This window comes from Kryptolebias marmoratus, linkage group LG9 (assembly GCF_001649575.2).
Source record: "Kryptolebias marmoratus isolate JLee-2015 linkage group LG9, ASM164957v2, whole genome shotgun sequence".
Taxonomy (NCBI): domain Eukaryota; kingdom Metazoa; phylum Chordata; class Actinopteri; order Cyprinodontiformes; family Rivulidae; genus Kryptolebias; species Kryptolebias marmoratus.
In genome coordinates, this window is record NC_051438.1 from 25694093 (window position 1) to 25705782 (window position 11690).

At 40.9% G+C, this 11690-nt stretch overlaps 1 protein-coding gene across 5 annotated transcripts in view; it reads right to left on the bottom strand.

The window, feature by feature from the left end:
- Nucleotides 1-11432, bottom strand: part of si:dkey-237h12.3 (teneurin-3) — a 155398-nt gene extending 143966 nt beyond the window's left edge. For all 5 annotated transcript variants that reach the window (XM_017417447.3, XM_017417445.2, XM_017417444.2 and 2 more), the window contains exon 1: nt 10856-11432. The gene's annotated coding sequence lies outside the window, so the exon portion shown is untranslated. The remainder of the gene's footprint in view (nt 1-10855) is intronic.
- Between the last annotated feature and the right edge of the window lie 258 nt (nt 11433-11690).

An 11690-nucleotide genomic window follows, 5' to 3' on the forward strand; every position in this document is an offset into this window, starting at 1 on the left:
TGACGACAAACACCTATTAAAAATTAATAGGCCACTATATATACACTTTCGGTTTTCCAGGCTGTGACAGTTAAGTGAAAAAAATATAGAGGTGGTTTTTCTAAATTATTAAATCTTTTTACTTATAGTGTTAAATATATATGCACACCGTTGTGGTTTTCGGTTATCTGTCTGAGATTTCTGCCTCCGCACCGTCATAATGGAGGTAAATAGAAGTTTTGAGGTAGTCAAGACACTGAAAAGTCATAACATAAATGTGTTTCTAGAAAACTGCCTCTGTTACACGTAATAATCCACAGGAGTGGGGAGAGGCAGTTTCTACAGGAACTGTTTATGCGGTTGCAATGGAAATTATTCCTTGTGAACTCAGACAAACTGAAAAGTGAGCAGCAACTTAAACTGTATTTTTTTTTTCAAAATTCAACACAAAAGCAGTAATGGGAAGTTAATTTGTATATTGCTACAGTAAAATGTATATCATTATTAGTAATATTTTTTTAAATCAATAACATCAGAAAATATAGCTTAGTTAACTATAAATGAATATTTACTGCTAATGGTCAGTGATGTTTTTTATGAACTCTGTACAATAGTAACAAGTTAACCTTGTACTGCATCTTATACAGAAATTCAGGGGGAAATAGTTGAATGTGCTAATGCATTTACATTTGTTTCAAAAATTTAATAAGGCCTTTATTTGACTGGTGAAACACACGTTGAGATCAAGAATTTGTTTCTGCGTGATCACCCTGGCCTTAGGCATAATCATTTTTCGACTGCATGCACACAAGCATCAGATGTATCAGTGTTTAAAAGCACTATCTGTTAAAAATTCAAAGCTGACTTTCTCATTGCACTGTAAGATGGGGACCAGGAGGATAAGAATGTGACCAATTCTTCCCTCCAAAAAAAAAAAAAAAATCTAGAGTGAAATGTGGAGGGGAGCCGTGGTGTGTCAGAAGTGTTTATTACCAACCATTTTCCACTGCCTCCTGACACACACTCACACACAACGCACCAAAATTTCATTTCTCTCTTGGCTGAGCTGTAAGACTGGAGTATCAGACTCCTTCTTTTTCCCAAATGAGATCTACTTTGTTTCACATCAAGCATCAAAACATTTCAATGAAGCCGGGATAGTGTACCGTCACACTGCAAGATAGCACCAACCCCAGAGACTCCAGAACCTGAAGCAGTCACCGGTGCAGTACAGGATGCAGGGATAATGAAAATTGTAAGCTCTTCCACACCTATTAAACTTACCCCCCCACCTCTCAAAGTTGCTTGATATGATTCTGTTTCCCTGAAGGGCTTAGATGCAATCAGTGACACACTCTCTTGTAACCCTGACTCTCAACTCTCAGCACTGCACCCCACACAGGCTTGTTTTTCGATGCCACAAGCCATCTCAATCACATCTCATCACTTTTAGAAAATTGTACACACCCGTCCAGACTGGCAGATTAATGCAGAGGATGAGTGCAAACGGACACGCCCAGAAGCATCCCTGATTACGATCCTCCTCTTCTTTATAGACTTGTAAAGAGATTCACCGTCTGAGAAACGCATAATGCTACAAGTCTCACCCACTAAGCTGCAGTCTGCACTATAGCAGGATTTAGATTTGCGTCCTAATCAGCTATAAGCCCTTGAGTGACCAAGCATGTCCCTGTATAAACATCCTTGTAGAACTCTGAGGATGCCATCTTTTCTCAGTTCATCCAAGTGTCTTGCTTACATAGGCACTGTACTGCAAGATACATGAGAAACATTCATTGCGGTCTAAATTATGTACAAAAAGTTGCAAAGGCTCTTCTGCAGGCTTTATCTTTCAGGGGTTTAATCTACAGTAAGACATAAGCTAGACTACACTCAGCAGAGTAAAGGCCAGCCTGAAATTCCTTCATTATGCAAAATCTACAACGAGTACACCAATCTGTCAAAAGGGGCAAAAGCAAGTAAAGATGTGCCTGCTTAGTTCTGAACAAAATTGCTGGAATTAACCATGAGATTTGGTGAGCCCTTTTCTGTTTCTGCTCACTTCTAGATTTTCTTTTTCTTTTGATCATGCAGCCGAATCAGGACAATCGGTCACCCGTGACCACTCAGCATTGCAGCCGACAATCCAAAATTAGTGTCACCCAGCGGTCCTCTTCTGAGCCAGTGAGGCAGGGAAGAAGACGATTCATGACCTATGCAATGCGGCTTCACACATGTCTCAACAACTCCCATGCCGGTTGAGTACTGTCCCCCTGATGCCCAGCGCTGTCCGAAACCTCTGCACTTCTTTGAAGCATAAACCATAAACCATCTGTATGATATGGTGTGAAGAAATGTTTCCAAGTCGTTTGGCTCTTCGTGGCAGTTGGAGAGGTTTCAAGGGTCTAAGATTTACTTGTTTCATGTCTGACAGTCAGTATCTTATTCATCAAAGTATTTTTTATGCTTCCAGCCCAGGATTTGGAAAGGCTGACCAAAAGAGAGCATCCATTTTATGTTTTCTTGGAGCCAGTGTGTTAGTTTATACAAAATAAACTAAAATAGCACATGACATCTGTATATTATGCACCTCAAAGATGTGTTTTTTTTGATGATATAAGCAAGGATGTTGAAAACACAGGGCAACTTTGTAAGCAGCACTAAATCCATTAGTCAGCTCATTAGTGCTGAAACAATTAATTAAGCAATTAGTGAATTGACAGAAAATTAGGAAGTGTAGGGTGTTTGGGATTCCTTATGGACAAATCCTACTCATTCTCTAGTTCTAGCTTGTTCAGTGTCAGCAATTACTGCATTTATAAGTTTTATTTAATTGTTCAATCTTGACAAAACTGTACAGTCTACATCCTTGTGGAAATGCTTCCAAGACCACAAAGGCAACAGTCAAATAAAGAAGATATATCTAACCATACAATGTAAGTAGAGGTTTATTTTTTTTCCCGTTCTATCGGGACTGTGTCATGTGGTTTGATCCAGTTTGATTGATGGTATCAAACAAAAAAGTAGCCAGTTTAGTAGTCTGAAGAAGGGCGGTGCTGTGCCTGAAGCATCACAACAATAAACCTTATACAGAAGTTGTTTCTTTCTTTATTCATTTCTTACCACATTTTAACTGTCGTTTGGTCCAACAGTGATTTCAGTGGATATTTTAGTGTCTGTCTATTTATTTATTTTTTTTTTTTCCAATCAAACCCACTACTGGCTTAATTTTTACACACAGTATTTGAATTCTGATTAGTGCATAGAAAGAGTCATTAATTTTTCCAAGTAAGCTCTGTCCACTTCAAACTACTGACAAAAATGTGAAAAAAGAACTGGAAAATAAAAAAGCTGCTCAGAAAATTATATATATATATAAACTGCAGATTGGAAAATCGTTTTTAGGGCTCTTATTGAATAAACATATGCCTGTTGGAGGACAGGAACACAGTGTGCTTGAGGATTTAATAATAGAATAAGAAAATACAATCTCTATAAAGATGACGCATTGTGGCTGATAAATTCTATGCAACAGTAAGTTAAGAAAAAAATATACATACAGAAATTGAGCAGGCACACAGTTCTTACTTTAGCATACAAAGCATTTTGCAAAACCAGAGTAGCCACTGCTGACCAGACTGCTGAAATTGCAAGTATTCACCCGGTTTTTGCTCGGTAATTGTATTTCCACAGGGCAGCTTTACATATCAGCTCAGATCTTCCTGCAGGTGACCTCTGTAAATAACGGTAATAAAGAGCGTACTTGTTGGTACCAGCGTGTCCCTCCAAGACAATTCACCTGTCACCGAGTGGCCCTGGCCAGTGCCCCCCACCCCCCACATCGTGTTGTTGGCTATTTGCCGGAGCACAGATCAGACAGCTCTCAGCCACGGGGAGTGGTGAGAGTGGTTGATGGAGCTTGCGGAGATCAGGGCCGGCTCGCTTTAACACAGCCAGCACCTCCAACAATAGCCGCCTCTGACAGCTTTGCATAATTCATCTTGTCGAGTCTCTCTCCCTTTCCTCCTTGACGCTCCTCTCTCTCTCTCTCTCTCTCTCTCTCACTTTCTCGCTTCTCTTTCAGTTTATCTTCAGTCCCCCTTTTTTTGTGCCTCTCGGCGCTTGGAGAAGGAAAGAGGGAGAACCAAGGCAGTGTTCCATCAGATGCTGCCTGTTTCCCCCTGACACCCGTGATTCTGGAGACAGAGAAGTGTTTGTCTGCAGGATGATTCCCAGACACTGTGAATCCTGGATGCCATCTGAACCACATTGTTTTCAGTCTTTATTCAGCTTCAGTGCTGCAACTGGAAGTGTGGAAGTATTGTGCAAGTATTGTCTCCAAACTGAGACCCCCAAAATGAATTTGAATCAGTCTGATCAAATAGTCCTAACTCTTCATAAAGCTACTGCACATGTCGCTGGTATAGTCATGACCACTTGAATATCCCATGCAGAATGTAAGATATTAAATGAGAAAGAGCAAACTAAAAAGTCATGAAATAAAAATCTTTTTGCAGATTTTGAGAGGGATGTTCTAACTCCACTCGTGAAAAGTGATGAAATTCTGCCCTGTGCTGGATCTCTTATCTTGGTGTAAGATGCAGAATATTCACAACTGGAGTAAAGTGATGCAAATCTCTGATACAGTCACTTCAGATTATTCTATGCCTATGGGGCTTGAAGCTTCATCCCTCATAGCTGCTGCACATTTGAAAGAAACAAAACCACAGTGATTCTGAAAAACAAATCAACAAAGCTGAGCTGAACTCGAAGTGTTTTGTTTTCCTCATTTTGCTGTTTCTCTCTGCTAAATCATAGCGGTCAACATCAAATCCTAACCACTTTATGTCTCTGTTGTTGTTTTTTTGTGTGTGTATGAATTAAATAATAAAAAAATGGCATGTGCCAGTCCCGAGATAGCATAATAAACAGCACAATAAGCTGAGCAGGGATGTTTACAAATCCCCCAAATAACTCTTCACCAGTGACTGATGTGAGTTGTGCATTCATTGAATCTTTTAGTGGGAGGAAAAAATTGCAAGCACAGCCAAATTCAGTTTTTGAAATGAAATTGCTATGTGTGGACAAGTGGAATCTGAAAAAAACGGGCATTTTTAATGTTTCTTCTGCAGTATCTGCCTGAATCTGAAATGGTAATAGCAGGTTATTCAGTGAATTCATAAAAACAGGTGACAGCATTTATCTGTATCCAAGGCTACAGGTATTGAACCCAGCTTTTATCAAGAAGGGGGGCTCTCTTCCATATCACACAACCAGTTACACCAGACAGTCTTAATTCAGTGGGGCACAGTTTGATTCTCTGAAACTGCAATGTTGTTTTACATGGGGGATCTGAGGAAGTAATGCAGTTCACGTGCATTGACTTTATTGAGAATCTTGCAAGACAACGTCAACAAATTGTCATGTAATGCTTACTCAGAACAAAATGACTCCATCCTGTGTAAAACAAATTCAGCTGCACAGACCTGTGGCAATTTACAGACAAACCGATGATCGACCCATTGTTAAGGGGAATAAATTAAATTGTAGGAGTACGGCAGCTTCATTGTAATGAAGGGAAAGAGCAATCTCAGCGCCACAGAGGGAGAACGCAAGAATGAAACAATTTCAGTACACAATATATCTGGTAAACAAAGGAAAATAGGTTGGAATGATTTGAAGACGGGAAAAAATGAATCATTCAAAGAATATTATTTATTCAGATAAACAGTGCATTTTTAATTGCAAAATTCTCTATCAAATATCAGTCGAGCTTTAGTCTAATCTGGACATCTGCTGCAGGATCCTATTAAGCACTCACACTAGTTGAAAATCATGACTCGAGCTACATTTGAAATGCTGGGGGCATACAAACCCTGCGAGCAGATAAAAACTCAAATGGGGAGAGGTATTCTAAAGTGCTGACACTGGGTGTCATTCAAATGCATCTCGCATGATTGTACCACAAACTAACCCTCCTTCTTTTAGAATGTGCAGGGGCAGATGGAATATACACAGTAATCATAATAGCCGCAGACAACAGACCAAGATGGCAAGCTTTAGTGGTGAATACTGCAATGAGAATGCAATCCTCCAGCACTGCTGCAACTAGAGGAAACTAACACATCTGACCAAACAAAGATGCTTGTGTATTGTTAAAAATACATATTTACATAAATGTGAAAAAATAAATCATTATACTCTCTTGACTGGCATTAAATTAGAAGTAGTACACATTATACACACACAGAACAACAACTATGATAGTGAGGGAATTTTCTCTATAGGCAATTGTGCCGCATAAACAATAGCAAACAGAATCTAGATGGTTTTATTCCTTAGTTGTCAGCATTTTAAGGAGTATGTAGGTCATGATGGTACACTATCAGAATATTGAAACACTGCAAGCCTTATAAAAGAAACATCAATCTGAAAATTCATCACATCACAATGCATTTTCCGCTTCCAGGGGTGAAACTTGGAGAATCTGGTATGCAGTGATTGGCTGGAGACAGACTCCCGAATACACACCAAGAGTCACTGGAAGTCAAAGATTGCTGACCTGTATACTATTACACTGACTGCGAGGCACCAGTTTTACACTCTTCAGTAGTCTGATATTCCATATTTTCTTTCTCTTTGCCCTCCTGACAAGAAATCAGCAGAGAATCTGTTGCTGACTGGCTTTCACACATAAACTAGCGCCTCTGTGTCGTCCTCATCATCGCTCTTCGTCACCCTTCAGACCGGAGGCTTTCGGCATCACAGAGGCCGTGTCGTTTGAATTATTGAGGCCATCAAGCGGCTTCATTGACAAGCATAGCTACAACCCAGCTTCCCACTGGGCTGTCTAGGGGCCACAAAAGACCAAATCTGAGGCCCTCAGAAGGTTGAAGCTTTTCTGAGAATCCTCCTTTGAGATTGATATTGCTTTGTGAAAATGTAAAAAAAAAAAACACTGCAAAATATGGGTTAAATATTCTGAATAACTGTGAAGAGCAGAAAGATAATTTAAATTAAAACTATAAAAAAGTGTAAAGATTTCAGCATTAGCCAGAAAACAACGACCTCTGACATCTTTTAAATATGCAACAGTTCCTCAAATCATATATAATTCCTGCCGGATTTTCACAAAAGCTGAACCTACACACCGCTCGGGGCAATTTTCACAAGCTGAGAGCACAATGCATTTCTATTTTATTCTCCCTATGACACAACTAAGCACATTTCTTTTTGGCTCTCCTCACTAGGCTCAGCCTGGAACATGCAGGGAGAGTTTTACTGTTGCAAAAATCAAACCCACTGCCCAATCTTGCTACTTGGTCTTGACCCAGAAAGTCCACTGGAGCTCGCTGAGCCATAAATGGTAATCTGTAGGTTACAACGTTGTGAGGTGGTGCTGCATCCAAAGTTGGACCAGCAGGACCGAATCCTGTGGCTAATCGCAGGTGGCTTTCATCTCAGCCTGCTTTAGCCTGAGAGCTCAAAATCACACACACAAAAAAAGCAAAAAAAAAAAAAAAACTGTCCAGTTGGATATCTGCTTTTCTTGATTTTAAGTAATTCAGGCACAGCGATAGAACGGCTCCCAGATCATCACAAACAATTACCACCTTGGTTGTTTTGTCTGTTGACACCTACGCACAGCATCATCACCAGCACATTTGCTCATATGTGCACAATGAGATGCAGAATTAGATCATGTTATGCACAATGCAATAGATCATGCAGTCAGTCCTTAACTGCCATACGACAGGTACATTGGCCATTTCCTTGAGAACACTTGTCTCTTCTTTCCAATCAAATTTTAGTTTCTTGTGTATAATATCATACTTTAGATTGTCAAGATGGAAAATTCATCTCTATGTTAACCAAAATCTCCATTTATATTCTTAGCTGCCTCCAGCTCTTATATACTGAATTTATCAACATATTTATGAATCGGGTAAGAAACAAATCTGCTATATATATATATAAGGGACTTCTGCATAAAGCATATGCCATGTTTTTTATGCTGTATTTTTCTCTGCCCGTGCAGCATACAATGTAGTTAAGGACCATGGTAATGCATCAAGTGCTGTCACTAAATATCCCTTCTCTAAGCACATTTCAAGAGCATGCAATCTTCTCCCTTCCAAATCCGAGGGTGACTTTCAGCAATAATTTGGCAACTTGCACAAATCCCAAACTCAACTTTTGTTTTCTGTTTTCTTTTTTTTTTTCATCTTTTTCTTTTAACGGGACAGACTGCTGCAGGTGAGCCATCAGCGTGCAAAACACAAGTAATTCTCAGACTCGACGTCATAAAAGCAAAAAATATGAGTCTGTCAGTTCACTGAAGTTGCAAAACTTGGTTATTTTAAATTTCAATAGACCTAAAAGACGGCACCACGGCATGCTTTACTTCCACGTCCACAATTTATCATGATGTTGCGCTACTCTCGTGGGAGGAAAGGGAAAACTGCACCGAGAGAGAAAACAGGTGAAAGAGAGTACAGCAGACAATAGCTAAGGCAGGCTGTGTGTTAATAGTAACAGATTAGAGGGCAGCAATTATGTAAAGTAAATATGACATGGAACCGATCCGTCAAGCCCAGGGAACTGTTGGTAGTTTGTCAGGCTGCATTAACCTTCACATGTTTGCCTGGATGTGTTGAAACAGGCGACTCGGCCACGCTGCTTGGCATATCAAATGTTTTAATCCCCCAGGTCATCTCTGGGGCCACTGTCAGCATAAAGAAGCACAAAGGTGAGATTTTACTGGCGCATGCATCGACTCATCCTCCGCACCATTCAGATCTCAGGAAGGGAGGCATTTGATTGCCGTTTTACAATCTATAAAAGTGTTTAGGGCAGGATTCAAGTTATCCCTAAAGGAGGCAGTTCTCATCACACAGAATATTAAATTCTCCACAGGAATAATGAAAAGGAAAATTACTTAAGGATATGAAAATGGAGCAGCGGTGTTGTGTACACAGTTCGTCTGATATTTCTGAATTAATTAGATAGTTTTAAGCTCCAAGCATGGTTTGAAGGAAAAAAAAATCACGCGGAGAACTTCCTAAACTCTGCACTGGAGAATGCAGTCACCTGCTTCGATGAGTTGACTAAAAGAGAGGCGGCGTTAAAAGCTGAGGCATTAGATTAAAGCCTCAACAAGGGGTCACAGCAGAAAGCCTAAATGTCTCAGTGCTAGATGTATAACCACCTGCCACACTATGGCACAGTCTATTAATAGTCAACCACAGCGAGTTTTCTCTGTGCAGCTGTGCTAAATATGTCGACAGCCTAATAGTCACCAGCATCGTTCTGAATCCAGGTGTGTTTCTGAAAAAAGTGTCACCACAACACATCATTTATCAGGACGCTGGGAGAAATGAGTCAAATATATTGTTATGTCTTTTACAGTAAAGCCTATTTCAAATATGATGAGCGCCTTCAAAAAGAAAATGTGACCGTTATAGATTTACAAGCTGCCACAAAAAAAATTATATATATATATATATATATATATATATATATATATATATATACAGACTGTTGTCTCTTGTTGTTTCTCTTCATTGCCACTTCTTTATAAACTTATTTTTTCATTCGAACAGAGGTACGTGCTGTGATTTACAGGCAGGTCGGGGGCACAATGAGCCTTTCAGCGGTCATAACTCATCACAGAGGCCTGAAGTGGTGACGATCTGCATTACTTTACTGTTCCAGTCCTTGTCAGACATGGAACATAAAACAGAAAATGGCCTCAACTGCTGCAGTTCCTCAATCGCACTGGGGACAAAAGCCATAAATCAATTTAGCTGAACAGATCTACTTGTCCTCCTGGGCTATCGTGTGGACTCGGATGCATGTGTTTCGCAGACTACGTTTAGCCTGATCCGTGTCACTGTGAAATCAGATCAACATTTCTCTCCAGCTCATGACAAGTCACCATACACTCTTTAGAGCCGCGAGAGGGAAAAACGAACCCAACTGGTGTCTGAAGGGTTTTGTTTGATTTAAACTCCGTTTTAAATAAAACAGCAGCTGTGACTCTTTGTTGCAGAGAATCTGAAGTGTTATATGTCATTCTTCCACATGTCAGAAGATGCTCTAGTGAAGTGGTCTTTCCCAAAGTCAATAGAAGCTCCCCAGCACTTCTTTAAGCAGAAACCAAGTCCAGCTTAGTGCATCTGCAACTTCATCAACAGCTGAATTATTAGACCGAGCAGCTTATTTATTCTGCTAATTTACACTAAACGAAAGGCTTTTAGGTTTTCTAATAGCATTTTATGCGCAGATAAGTTCACTTTTTGGAGCATTCAGCTGTGTCAGCCCCTGGTTAGAAAACAAAGAGGGGGGGTGGTACAGGCTGGGGAGAAGGTTGGTGTTATTGCTATCCTTACTGAGAAATTATTAGTTTAATATAGCTCGAAAGCAGAAGCAAAAATAGCCTGTAATGCATTTTTCTTGCCTGTTATTTTTCCCCTTCTTGTAATCGTGATGCTAAATCTTTAAACTCATGAATGTAAAGCAGCTTCTGGACACTTTTACAAACTCGGTGTCTTCTATAATTAAACTTTATGTTGCGACGCGGTTCCCCAAAAAGACTGATCGGAAATATCTTGTGCTCATTAAAACGGTAGTATTCCACTGCTATTAAAAATCAACAAGGTATGAATTAAAGTATTCATTTCGTGATTATGAAAGCAGAGATGGAAAACTGGGGCAGGGAGCCCAGCAGGTTGCGTCTCCGGATTCGGAAAATTTGCTGAAGAGCAAATCAGACACTGAACAGAGGTCAGCGGATTATTTGTTCTGCGTATATTTCTTTCACTTCCATGGTTGGAACAAGACAAATAAAAAAAACTAAACCTTCGGGCTCACTGACCTGTGAGGAGCGAGTCTGTCCGAGGCTCCTAAACTTCCAGCGGTGCGCTTTGCTCCAACTCTCCGGCAGCTGCGCGCGCGCCGAACGCTGCCGCTCACAATCAGCGCGTGTAGAATCTGGCAACGACTTAATTCTTCTCGGACACCTTCTCTCTTTCTTGTGTTGCTTTCAGGAAGCCCTCTCGGTCTGGCTGGACGCTGGGACCGGATCTGCACGTCTCGGAGCGACTCGCTCTTCTTGGAGGTTGCGTTCAGCAGCAGCAGCAGCAGCAGACACAGCTTCAGCTGCCAGCTCCGTGAGAAAACGTGTCTCTGCTCCGAAATCTTCCCAGTCCTCCCGGCGAATCAGCTCAGCCAGTATACTTCCAACAATGCATCTGTTCCCCCCCCTCAGGAGATAACACAGATAGGCTATGTGTTTCCTGTCGCCAAGCAGCTGTGCAGGATGTTCAGAACAAAAACGGGGTGGAAAAAAAGAGAAAGCCAGGAGAAAAAGAAAATCCTCCCTCGGTTTAGGATGCGGCTGCTCGCTCCCCGCTCCGCTGCGCTTTTGTCCGATATGCGCCTGTCAGCTGGTGCGCTGCGCATCCCGTCCTCAGCCTCCTCTCTCTGCCTATCAGCACCGCTGTAGGCCGTGAACACAGACGAGGCCCAACTTTGACCTCCAGCCTGTAAGCAACGCGCAAACAGCGGCACCTGTAAACAACTCATTAATGGGAAAACTCAAAGGACCTGCAGGAATTTACAACATCCGTTTGATGCCGCCAATTAGAAGCGTTCCAGTTCGGAGTTAAAGGTACTCTTTGCAAAATATGAAACTAAACATGAAAAAGGTT